This window comes from Cydia fagiglandana, chromosome 23, assembly GCF_963556715.1.
Source record: "Cydia fagiglandana chromosome 23, ilCydFagi1.1, whole genome shotgun sequence".
Taxonomy (NCBI): domain Eukaryota; kingdom Metazoa; phylum Arthropoda; class Insecta; order Lepidoptera; family Tortricidae; genus Cydia; species Cydia fagiglandana.
Genome location: NC_085954.1, coordinates 10,489,271 through 10,500,257, shown reverse-complemented (window position 1 = coordinate 10,500,257; position 10,987 = coordinate 10,489,271).

Sequence of the window (10,987 nt, the reverse complement as noted above, 5' to 3'; positions counted from 1 at the left end):
TGCTATGGAACATGATAATTTTTTTTAACAATTTTGAACTGCAGTTTTTGAATATAATCCGGAAATTGTATAAAGATACTGTGTACATAATATGAGTTTAATAAATCTTGTCATATTTTGAGATATAAATTATTTTTGATGATTTTGCGATGATTTGTCTGATCACTGGTCAGAACTTTTTGACATTAATTCGAATAATTAGAATTTCACCCAATTATTTAGGCACGCCTGGCTTAAACATTGAAAAAAATCTCTGAAAAACACAATGACTGTCAAAATGAGATCTTGATACTGACATTATTTTTTGAACTTCGAATCTTCAAGTCGTTACTTGATTAACGTTTATTTTCAATTCCAGTTCACCAACGTATGTATTAGTTTTTTTTTTTTAATTTAACCGTCTAAATATTTAATAACATATTAATAAGCCAGAATTATAGGCAGAAAACTGAGATAAAACCATATTTAACTAAACATTGCATTTTTGCAGAGTCGCATTAAAAACCAGCATAATAAGTTCAATTACAATAAACTCACGGCGGTAAGTGTTTTATTTTAGAATTATTCTTTATTTTACTGCTCTAAAATGTCAAGATGTGTTTGGTACTCAAAAGAAAATTTCATATTTTTGAAGTGAAAACTTCTTTAGCGGCGCTGAGCACTTTTTGAGGTGGGGAAAAAATGATAAACTCGATTCAGCGTAACGTAACGCTGACGTCATGTGTCACAGACAATGTTATTCACCAAAGAACTTTAGTCATAACGTATATCATAATCAGGTCAATTATTTAAAACTGGACTTTTATATTAAGCAATAAAGCTCAATGTTCTAATCTTGTACGGGCTGAAATACGAGGATCTCACAGTTACATTCTAAATCTAATTTAATAAAGCTACTTCTTGATGAAATCCCTAATAAAATTGAGCTCTAGTACTGGTGAATAAAACTCAAAATATTATGACCAAATATATTTAGATGCGAGGTCTGCAAGGTAACTTTACAATTTCTATTCGAATTTTAAACAATTAACGATACAAATATGAATTTCAAATTTTAAACAAGCTCACTGACCAGCAATTTCGGAACTAAAGTTTTTCAATAGAAAGGAGGATGGGTCAATTATACATAGTGCTGCAGACATTTTGGACTAGTCATTGAGTTTTCACTTCTGTCGGCACTCCCGGAGTGCAACCCGTTGTTTTTTTTTATTAAAATACCGTTCTGCATAAAATACGTAAATAAATAGATCTAGATATAACACTATACATATATGTATTTCTTATTCGGTAATAAGAATGATTTTATGTTACATTTTATACTTAATCTATTATTCTAATAAAGTGGAAATTAAAAATAAAATCTTATGAGGACCTTTAAGTTTCAACATTTTAAAATACCCAAATGTTCAACTGAATGTATTTTATTACAAAATAGATCTTATTTGTAGCACATAAACATCGTGTCACATATTTTTGCGCCTTTTTGTGTAAGATATTAGTGAAAGTGTCTGTACCACTAACTAAAATTTGTTTTTATATAATCCTTTGAGGCTATACTGACTACTGAATCTATAGAGGCAACTACGTCTGCTCTAGATATATTCCTAATATGGAAAAATGCAGGGGTTACAACGAAAGGGCATCTAACTTTTAAGGTTCGTTTGTAAACGCAACTAACCTTGTGGTTAAAGTTTGGGTTTGTGAGCCACATTAGGGCATTTCATAATCCGGATAAGAACTACTGATGGAGTCGCCATTCCCGGATACTAAATTTAGTAAAAATGACAGAATTTTATAATTACTCACCAAAAACGTTATAAAAAATATTACTTATTAACTCACATTATAGACGGGTCTAACGCGAATTATATTCAATTACCTTTATTTACCGACGTTTCGACACAGGTTTCACTGGTCGTGGTCGCGGCTGACTGATTGTCCCAGCAAAATGTCAAAACAGAGATTTGTGCATCTACCCGACGAAAAGTGTATGGAAAAGTTTGGGGTAGACATCACATTTTCAAACCACCCACCACACATAATGTTAATTATTGTCAATAGTCCGACACGCAACACTCACAATATCCACGCACCCGTCCGAAGATAGATCCTTAGATGTGAGTTAATATGTATTTAAAACGCGAAAGTTTAAAATATTATAAAATATTACTTTTTTTATTTTTAAAATCTTACTCTCATAAATATCACTTAATAAACGAAATAATATTTATTATTCTGCCTATGTCTGACCTGACCACCTCTTTATCTATATCTAAATTGCAAATAATAATATAGACTTTAAAATTTATATTATTATTTTTCAGAAATATAATAGACGCAGTCGCAGGGTAAGTTTATAGTCCCGTTTTATTTTTTTCTTCTTAATAGGGAATATTACGCAAATCTCTGCGTGGGGGGCACCACTACCACTATCTATCACAATCTGGGGGTCTACCGCGAAGCAAGAAAATCTAAATTTCGTTATCTAACCTCTCTATCACTCTTGCATATGCGAGCTACAAAGAGGCTAATAACTAAATTTCGATTTTCGCGTTTCCTGGTAGGCACTTGTTAACAAACCGCCTTGATTGTAACAATGTCATATTTTTGTGTTTGAAAAACTTGTCAAAAAAACAGTATAAGGCACAGTATGTATAAGTTACTCTATGGATTACTAGCTAGCGTTGTGCTGCTCTGGCGGCAGAACATTGCAGTAATACCCCCTATTAATTAATTAATTGGTCTCTAGTTCTAACCTAAAATATAAAGCTATTTGACACTTTACCCGGAGCCCGATTCAGATTTATCAATGTGATACGGTTTTGATCTTATTCTATCCTTCGAAAATATACTTAACGTGATGGTTCTTCCAATAAATCATTTTTTTTCCTACGAAAGATATCTTTAAATTACATACAATTCACATCGCTCCATCTGACCAAGGCCAAGGCCTTTCCAAAAGCCAGACCACCTGCGGCAATACATTATTACACAAATACATTCTAATAACAAGATTAGATACGTCAGCCACTTGCCAGCATACTAGAGACAGCAACGGAGTTGATAGCTGCAGTCGCCGTGGCCGAAGCGGCCGTGAAGTTATTAAAATTAAATTAAAAAGTTTAAAAATTCGGATACGATCTTAAACATCACTCACGCTCATTGGTCACGATCAAGTAAACATTAAAAAAGGTTATTTTCCTACAAGAACTTTGTAAAAAATTAAGAATTGACCAATGTTTTTGTATGTTGTCAAATAATTCCACCATACAAAGTTTCATGTTTTTGAAGAAAAACATGTATTTAACCACAAAACTAAATCTCAATGATGACATATTTGCTTAAATTACATAAAATTACGATATTAAGTTTTTTTTTTTTGATTCCAGTCCGATAATGTAAGTATCAAAAATGATACAAATTATAGTACTGAATTAACTGCAAATGCAGTGATGCTTGTCTACTACAGACAACGGCAAAGAGCAAAATGTTTATTTTAAAAACAGTCAAGATTTTCATTTTAATCCATTACCAGGCTGACATTTCAAATATGACAGTTGAATGTTAGTCTTACTCATCTAAAATAAATAAATATTAGAGGACATTTTTACACAAATTGACTAAGCCCCACGGTAAGCTCAAGAAGGCTTGTGTTGTGGGTACCCAGACAACGATATATATAATGTATGAATACTTAAATACATAGAATACAGCCATGACTCAGGAACAAATATCTGTATCATCATACAAATAATTTTGAATATAAGAATACATATGTATAGAATATGAGCTTAATGTGAGAACAAATAGGATTCGAACCCGGGACCATCGGCTTCATAGGCAGGGTCACTACCCACTAGGCCAGACCGGTCGTCAAGTATAAATAGAACACATGTTTGAAGTGCCGATGCCGTATATAGGAAATATACATTCCTTAGCCTGGTAAAGGGTTAATATGAAAGCATCGCTCGCAGTGTTTGCACTGAAATGAATCATTCTCCTAACATAATTATATCACATTTTAACAAATTATAAAATTGGATGATATTTGCTACCCGGGAAATAGTTTTATTATTTTGATCAAGATCGTATCAAAACAACAACAAACCGTCATAAATAGCTAAAACAAATGAAAATCGCTTCATTGCTGCCAGGGCCCTGACAGCACTTTTGTGACTAATTATTGTTGTTTTGATACGACCTTGATCAAAACTATAACAAATTATTAAATTAGAATCGGCTAGATCGGCCTCTAGGTTTGTGAAAACTGAAATCGCTGGTTCAAATACACGTAACATGATGATACTTCGCATGGTTTCGTTTAAGTCCACCGCCAGGTGGCTTGGGTTCGACGACGGTGCCGCCCTTCCACACATCGACTGAAACCCCTTTTCTACCCTACCTACATATTTCTTACCTAACCCTTTGCCTGTATTACTTATGATTGTTATAATAAATGCTTTTGAATGATACTTCGCATGTAACGTTTGTTCTCACATTAAGCTCATATTCTATACCTATGTATTCTTATATTCAAAATTATTTATAGCCCAAGAAACTCAGTGGAAAGGTGATTTAATAATTATTAACACTATATTCATGTGTCACTTTATTCATAAATTACAAATAGGAAATAAAAACTAAAAGATACTTAAGATATGAAATACCTGATTAATGTAATTTAATAATTCATTGTTTATTCATTTCTAGGTGGTATGTAACGTATTATTCAATTTTTTTTTCTCTAGCCTACTTTGGTGTCCCACTGCTGGGCAAAGGCCTCCCCTCGTTTTCTCCACTCGACCCTGTCATCGGCATTTTCCCACCATTTGGGGTAGAATGCGTCGTCGTCCCGCCATCTCCTTATTTTTAATTAAATTTATTTTTATTTAAAATACAGAAGCTTATCTGTTTATGTACGTCGGTGCGAGATTCGACAATTTTAAGCATTTTTTTTAGTGACCAATCACGACTTGTTTTAATACCGGCCAAATGGTCTATTACATTTACCTACCCAGAATATTCAAAGTTGCGTTTAAGGTATTTTTTATGGAAAAGGGATAACTCGGTGTTATGTGACTGCCAAGTGTCAGCCATAGGAACAATTTTTCGAAGTCCAAAATGTACTGAGAGTAGCAAAGAGGTATATTCTGACGTTGTTATAGGTGGTTTATTAATCTTAACTATTATTTGATACGCACACTCGGCTGCAATACTGGGCTATCTTGAAAATGGAAGTTCACAAATTGCGGGCATTTTTCTCTGTAACTCTAATTACGCCTTCATTGGAGTAAAAGAGAAAGATCCCCGCAATTCGCGAATTTCTGTTTTTGCGGTAGCCCCTCTACATACCCGTTTTATGAATAAAAGTAATTCATAACACGCATGCGCTTTTGTAGCTGACTATTTCATCTTGTAGTAAAATTTTATTTTTATTTCATTTTAGTGCATATTCTTCGAGGTAGGTATTTTTATCATCCTTTAATTAAGTAGCGTTTATACAAATACTTACTTACCTATCATTCGTTTATATTTATGTTTACTAGGTAGAGACGAATTCATAATAATTTTATTAATTACACGAACAGTTTAACGAATCCGGAATTAAATATTGTGTTTTACACAAATTTTAAATTGCATCAACAACAAACAGCTTAACGAAATAGGAATTTAACTGTTAACGCTCTGTTTAAAATGGCATTCTGAAATAACACGACATTTGCCATTTGTCAGATATACCTATCTGACAAATGACACTAGTTTTCGTTACTAGAAATTGTAGAACTAGTAGTGTTTTTTTTATTAAGTACATTAGGTCAGGACTGCGGTTTGTGCGGCTTTTAATATTACGTAAAACTAATATTTTTTGTTAATTGATGTGGATATTTATTTGTATTTTTGCAGTGGAATTCGGTAATAAAACTATTTATTGTATTGTATTGTTGTCTAAAAACGGGGATTTATAATAAATAATTTATAATTAAACGCAGTAATTGTTCTATGTTATTTTGTTTTTTACTGTCTTGTAGTCTTTTTTTACTGTTTGTTTCGTTACTGCTATTACGTTTACGACAGCTTTTTTATCACAGACATATTATGTGCATTCCAATAAGTTTCCAAAAATATTGTCATAATACATATTTATCACTTTTATAAACATAACCTCGGTTTGACGGGTATCCTGTACGTTTTTAGGGTTCCGTACCTCAAAAGGAAAAAACGGAACCCTTATAGGATCACTCGTGCGTCTGTCTGTCCGTCCGTCTGTCACAGCCAATTTGCTCCGAAACTACTGGACCAATTAAGTTGAAATTTCGTACACATATGTAAGTCTGTGACCCAAAAACGGATATGTAACGTCAACAAATGAATTTTAAACATAGGGGCTACTTTTGGGGGGTAAACCATAAAATTAAAAATCAAAGTTTTGCAAACTATGTCGTGTTACATATCAAACGAAAGAGCTCATTGTGAGAATCTCAAATATTTTTTTTTATAAATTTACGATAAAAATTTTAGAAGTTATTCAAGAAAATAGACAAAAAATGACCATTCCCCCCCTCTATCTCCGAAACTACTAAGTCTAAAATTCTGAATAAAATACACAAAATAGTCCTTTACCTAAAGATGACAGGAAAACTTATTAGAAATCTAGAGTCAAGCGTGAGTCGGATTTAAAAACAAAAATGCGGTTTAGGTTGTTTTAAGGACACAGCCGCAATACTTTAAGTGAAACATGATGTAGACAGCTATTGCGAAGGCCCTAGGCCGATATCCGCATAAGGCCGAAGACCTGAAGCTTCCCGAAGAGGCGTGCCTTTAGCTTCAAGCGTGAGTTGGACTGATGTAGATAAAAAAATGCGACTAGGCTGTATCTGGCACACAGCCGCAATGGTACTTGTAGTACTGATTGATTAGGTTACTAGGTATTGTCACGTGTTTTAAAAAGGTGGCATACAGGGTGGCCAAAAAATAAACTAAGTGTATTCCCGTTGCCGATGTGCAACCCCGAAATCGCGAAGAAAAATTTGGCTGTTTCATACGTTTTGGCTGGTCCGTTTTCTATGGGAGGATTCATTTTTTTTCGCGATTTCGGGTCCCATAGTAAATGTTGCTCAGTAGGTATAATCCCAAAACCTCCCTGGCTACGGGAATGTGCGTATTTTTTGGCCACCTTGTAGGTATTATCTCTCTTCGGCCTTCGCTTTTAAAACACTTGCGGAAGTTGTAGGACGCGCGACCCGTCGGACGCTCCGAGTTTTAAGCTCTACGCGGAGCCACAGAATAAATAATAGTACTAGGTATAGAAGACTCACTCTCTAACAAAACGCGTCTGTCACGATCAGCACAGATATGGCCGCTAGGTGGCGACAGCGCCACGCGCGGCTTATGGCAAACCCCAAAATTGGGGTCGAACGGATGTACTTTTAGCTACCTGTAGCAAAGCGACGAAATCGCGGAATGAGACACACCTGGCGGAGCTCGGTCTTCAGTCTTCGCATTTAGACACTTGTACTATTGTTCGGCATTTAATTTCCTATCTAAGCTACTTTGCGTATTTGCAGAGATATAAGCCATCACGCCAGAAAACTTCATATTACATGTGTTGAAAACTTGATTGACTCATTCGGGTTTTTCAATACTGGAATCAGTTATGTAACGCTGCCATACATGACCCAAAATTTTTTTATTAAGCTACGAGCTTCATCACATCTGATATTTGAGTAATTCTAAGCATTTCTAGCCTGGGGTGGGGGGGAGGGTGGGGTACAAAGACGGCCGCCACCCGTCATCTTTAAAAAAAATCTATTCTGATCCTGGTGGGTACTAGGGCAAGTTTGGTACCATTTTCGTATAAACCAAAGACGTAGAATTCATTGCTGATATTTGTTTTTTTCAGTTTCATAGTAATTTTACAAGAAAAACGTAAAAAGGTGAAAAATTTGGTTGGAGATTTTTGCTACGCGGAGCCGAAACTACAAAAGATAGAAAGTTGAAATTTGCACACTAGATTACATTTATAAAGTGTACAAGACATAAGAAGCGATTTTGAGAAATTCAACCCCTAAGGGGGTTAAAAAGGGGATGAAAGTTTGTATGGGGTTCAAGTTTTATTTTAAGCTAGGAATTTGAAACTTCGTAAAACGATATATTATTAAAATACAAGAAAACTAATTTCAGCGTTTTTGAAAATTCATCCCCTAAGGTGGTGAAAAAGGGGTCGAAGTTTGTATGGATATCAAAAAATTTTTCGAACGCGGGACTTGAATCTTTGTATTTGGGGATATTATTAAAAAACAGGAAAAATAATTTCAGCGTTTTGTAAAATTCATTCCCTAACAGGGTTAAAAAGGGGTTGAAAGTTTGAATCCATTACAAATCCGAATAGACACACATTTCTTATTGCCTCCCAGGCTTGAAATGCTTAGAATTACTCAAGGAACATATGTGATGAAGCTCATAGCTTAATAAAAAAATTTTGGGTCAACTTTATAACTGCTTCCGCTACAAGACGTTTCACTCACGTCACGTTACACGTACAAAAAAAAATTGTTGAAAATTGTGTGATGTACGGAACCCTTGAAACGCGAGTCCGACTCGCACTTGACCAGTTTTTTCTACTGAGTAATAGTTAAAAATACATATACTTTTTTTCTTCAGGATAGAAAAGCTACAACTGAAGCGGTATGTATTTATTTTTCTAATTAACAGAAAAATATCGCTTTTTGTTTCATTAAAAGTCGATATAATTCAGTCGTAATGTTATAGACGGTAAAATTCTTTAACCTTAAAAAATAAAGAAAATCACTGCTAATCTACCGCTAACATCGAAAACAAAAATCGTTATCCATCTCTCTATCACTTTTGCTTATTTGAGCGACAAATAACGTTTTTTTTATTTTTCTATTTTTTGATTATGGCTGTCGGCCCTTTGAACATAGCCCAACATTTTGTGGGCCTAAAATGGCCAGATTTTTTACCTTGCCTACTTCGTTTTTGCCTATTCCATATTTTTATAAGTATGAATCGATTTAAATTTTGCACCCATGTTCGGTGTTCGCTAGTACGTAGGTTGTTCCATAAGTCTTGCAAAAGTGTAACTTCTTACTAAGCTTTTTCAAAATAAAAACCATCACTGTTAATACACTTATGCATGTGTTCAAACCATGTATCACACATGATATTCCACCGCTCCTTTGTGACACTGGCGCAGGCTTCATCCCATGCTCTCAATAGCTCGTCATCAGTCGCAGACCGTCGTCCATTTAACTGGCTCTTGATCAGCGGGAAGAGACCAACATCGCACGGTGCAAGGTCGGGGCTATAAGACGGGTGGTCCAGCACAGTAAGCCCCGATTGTCCCAAAAACTTCTGAGTTCTGATCGCTCGATGAGCAGGAGCGTTATCATGGCTGAAGTGCCAACTGCCCAGATGAGGGACCCAGAGAGAACATAACTTTTTAACTTTTAGGCCTTGGTGTAAATTTGAATTAAGTGTTGATGCACTAATGTGGAGAATCTCCTCAATATATCTGCAGTTAATTCGCCTATCAATAGTTATCAGTTTTCTAACAGCGTCTATGTTTTCTTGGGTCCTGCTTGTAATGGGTCGGCCCGGTCCTTCCCCGTCGTCTAAATTATAGTTGCCTCTTTGAAATTCCTTGTACCACCTGAATACGGTAGAAAGGAAAGGGTAAGTCGCTGAAGAAATTTTGAAGACAAATGTGGCAGAATGTACAGAAATCTTCAAATTTTCGTGTCTCTCCGAATATAGTTCTTAAGACTTTTAGGTCTTTAAATTTAAAGAAAACAATCTTTGGGGCCTGTCTGTCAAAGTATTAGATTCCATTATTGAGTCAATTACACCATACTTAGCTGAGATTTTCAACAGATGCATTGATGCTGGAATTTTTCCAGATATTATGAAACATAGCAAAATTATCCCTCTGCTTAAATCAGGAACGAGAACAGATCCCACGAACTTTAGACCGATTTCAATACTACCGGCATTAAGCAAAGTGTTCGAGAAACTTATTCTGAATCAACTATTGTCACATTTCAACAGAAACAAACTGCTTGATAGCAATCAATTTGGTTTCACCAAAGGTCGATCAACTACTGACGCCGGTGCGGTACTTCTAAAACACATCTTTGATGCTTGGGAAAAAGCTCAAGATGCTGTTGGAATTTTCTGTGATCTGTCAAAGGCATTTGATTGCGTTGATCACGAAAATTTAAAGAGAAAATTAAGCCGCTATGGGATAAAAGCTAGTGCCCTTGACCTGGTCTCATCGTACCTTTCGGATAGAACTCAGCGAGTAGTTATTAATGGAACTCAATCGGCGGGGTCCCCGGTAGCCCTCGGAGTGCCTCAAGGTTCAATTCTTGGTCCCTTCCTGTTTTTGGTATACATTAATGACTTACCAAAAGTTGTACAAGATAGACATGATATAGTGTTATTTGCAGATGACACTTCCCTTATATTTAAAGTGGACAGAAAGGAAAATAGCTTCGAGAGCATTAATGACGCGCTATCTACCATTGTAAACTGGTTTACGGCAAACAATTTGCTTTTGAACGCCAAGAAAACCAAATGCATCAAGTTTACGCTACCTAACGTCAAGCAGGTAAATAACAGCAAGATTAAAATTAAAGGTGATACGCTGGAATTTGAGGATCGAACTGTTTTCCTGGGAATCACTCTAGACTCCAAACTGCAATGGCATGCACATATAGGCACTCTAGCCGGAAAACTTAGTTCAGCAGCCTATGCAGTGAGGAGAATCAAACAACTGACAAACGTAGAGACGGCCAGGCTGGTATACTTTAGTTACTTCCATAGTGTTATGTCTTATGGAATTCTATTGTGGGGAAAAGCGGCAGATATTCAGACAATATTTGTGCTGCAAAAACGAGCTGTACGTTCCATCTATGGACTGGGCGCTCGAGTATCCCTAAGAGAGAAATTCAAAGAAGTTAACATTCTT